We start from the raw sequence: 2,826 nt of genomic DNA, 5'->3' as shown, positions 1-2,826 counted from the left end.
ATAACAAACAAGTGGTTGGCCATGAGCAAGCATTATTGGCTTTTTTCCTCTCTCTCTTGTCTAAGGTATCTCTCTCACATCTCTTGGGGATGATATTCTCTGACAGTTTGCAAAAATAGAACTTCCAAGTCCTCCTGAACAGCGTGCACACACACCAGTGTCACATGGTAACTCTGGCAATAGAAAGATCCATATACATACACACTGTGCTCTTATGCATCTCTTTTGGGCTTTCCCAGCAGATAATGGGAACTTTGACCTTATACTTTGCTTTCTGCTTTCTTTCATTTCATTAGAACTACAGATGCTCTGCCTGGAAGTCCAAGAACTCTCATTTTCCTTTAATACATACCACAACTAACTTGTGTTCTGAAATGCAGCTTCTCTGAACATGAATCAACAGCAGTAGGCACTGTTTAAAGACATGAGTCTTAGTGAGATGATGGTTGGGTGAAGGAAAGGATCAAGGCCCAAGTTAATGTGTTGAGTATAGAGGTGATTAGGGAAGAGAAATGTTAAGAACCCTGGGGAATCAGAATCTAAGACTATCCTATTTGCACATTTTCAACCAATGTTCCTACTTGGATGACTCCTACTTTCCATTTTCCCTCACATACCTTAGACAGATTCACCATCTTCTTTCCTAGATTATTTTCTCCCATCATTATTCTAGTTGATCTCTGCTTTATCCTCCTCTACTGTATCATCCACATCACTTCTAGAAAAAAGGCTTCTAAAATCATCAGTCATCATTGTCCTGCCAATTCCCACCTCATTTAGAACCTAACCAAAAATCCTTAGCAAATCTTACAATCCCTGCCACTGCTTTGCCTGCCATGGTGTACCTCACAATCTGAGGAACAGCCACAGATCTGTTATTTCCTTACTAGGCTCTGAGACTTCCTTCGTGGCCAATCATCTCTTCAAGATAGTATGCATTCCTCTGTAGGGACAGGACTGGTGCATGCTGAAGCCAAGACAATCAAGGGATTTAACTAGGAAGTGGTTATACATGTGGCATGCTTCTGAAAAGCCAAACAAGGAAATAACTGGGAAAAGCTCATTATTCCTGGAAACAAAAAAGTAATTAGTGGTGTTGGCGCTTTCTGCAGAATGAGAAAGGACAGCATAGTGACTTAAAGATCTCTCCTATAAAATTATGTGACCAAGCCTGGTGCAGTGGCTCACACCTGTAATCCCAGCACTTTGGGAGGCTGAGGCAAGCAGAATATGAGGTCAGGAGATCGAGACCATCCTGGCTAACATGGTGAAACCCCGTCCCTACTAAAAATACAAAAATTAGCTGGGCCTGGTGGCTGGCGCCTGTAGTCCCAGCTACTCAGGAGACTGAGGCGGAAGAATGGCGTGAATCTGGGAGGCGGAGCTTGCAGTGAACCAAGATAGCACCGCTGCACTCCAGCCTGGGCAATAGAGCGAGACTCTGTCTCTTTAAAAAAAAAAAAAAATTCGGGACGTGGGCAGGAGCGTTGGAAAAGCCCGCGCTGGAGCGGAAAAGGGAGTAGCTGCCTGGGTGCCGAAGGCCGCGGCGCTCCCACGCGGACCCCGAAACCCGCAACCCGGGGATGGGATCCCCGGGTGCGAGGGGATCTTCTCTGGATCAAGAAATGGTGGTGAAAAATGTTTCGCAAAGGCAAAAAACGACACAGTAGTAGCAGTTCCCAAAGTAGCGAAATCAGTACTAAGAGCAAGTCTGTAGATTCTAGCCTTGGGGATCTCTCACGGTCCAGCACGGTGGCCAGCCTCGACACAGATTCCACAAAAGCTCAGGACAAAGCAACAATAATTCAGATACCTGTGCAGAATTTCGAATAAAATATGGTGCCATTGAGAAACTGAAACTCTCTGAGGGAAAAGGCCTTGAAGGGCCATTAGATCTGATAAATTATATAGACGTTGCCCAGACGGAAAGTTGCCTTTTGTTCCTCCAGAGGAAGAATTTATTATGGGAGTTTTCAAGTATGGCATAAAAGTATCAACATCAGATCAATATGATGTTTTGCACAGGCATGCTCTCTACTTAATAATCCGGATGGTGTGTTATGATGATGGTCTCCGGGCGGGAAAAAGCTTACTGGCTCTGAAGACCACAGATGCAAGCAATGAAGATTACAGCCTGTGGGTTTATCAGTGCAACAGCCTGGAACAAGCACAAGCCATTTGCAAGGTTTTATCCACTGCTTTTGACTCTGTATTAACATCTGAGAAACCTTGAATCCTGCAATCAAGAAGTCAACTTCGTCTGACAGTTCAGCTGTTTTCAATCTGCAGTGCTGAAGTGTTATGCAAATAATGAAATGATCCCTTGCTCTAGGTTTTCTGAAGAAAATGGATTGTGTAAAATGCTGATCATTTGTTTATTAAAATGTGTCCTATTACAGTGAGAAAAAAAAATTCTATGAACATTCTCTGAGCCTTGGTAAGGATAAATTTCACAGAGGAGATACAAAACAGCAAGCACAATGGGTTCCTATTTATCAAAAATAGAAGGGGGGGATGGAGGTGAGAAGGGAAAGGAGACATGTGTTTATGCTTGTTTCTGCACTACATATTTAGTGAAGGCCACAAAGAAACCATTGCTGGACCTCCCTTTCTCTGTTTTCTCAACTTTTTGCTTATCCTGACTTTTATACAAATTGTTCTGTCTCTGTATTTTGTTTCATTATCAACAGATCTTGGGATCATTCCCAAAGAATCAGTTTGCAGAGTAGATAATCATTTTTTAAGAAGTAGCTTCAGAATAATTGCATTGTATGAAAACTTCAAGGTCATTGCTGGACACTTAGGTTACTTATGATCTCATGCTAC

General features: G+C 42.8%; 1 pseudogene; it reads left to right on the top strand.

Moving 5' to 3' along the window:
- Positions 1-1,605: 1,605 nt before the first annotated feature.
- On the top strand, positions 1,606-2,257 carry LOC108520963 (integrin beta-1-binding protein 1 pseudogene; annotated as a pseudogene).
- The last annotated feature ends 569 nt before the right edge of the window (positions 2,258-2,826 follow it).

Source organism: Rhinopithecus bieti, unplaced genomic scaffold (genome assembly GCF_001698545.2).
Source record: "Rhinopithecus bieti isolate Rb0 unplaced genomic scaffold, ASM169854v2 scaffold_56772, whole genome shotgun sequence".
In the NCBI taxonomy this organism is placed as follows: domain Eukaryota; kingdom Metazoa; phylum Chordata; class Mammalia; order Primates; family Cercopithecidae; genus Rhinopithecus; species Rhinopithecus bieti.
Note: the sequence above shows the minus strand (reverse complement) of the source record. Positions and strands in the feature narration are given on the sequence as shown.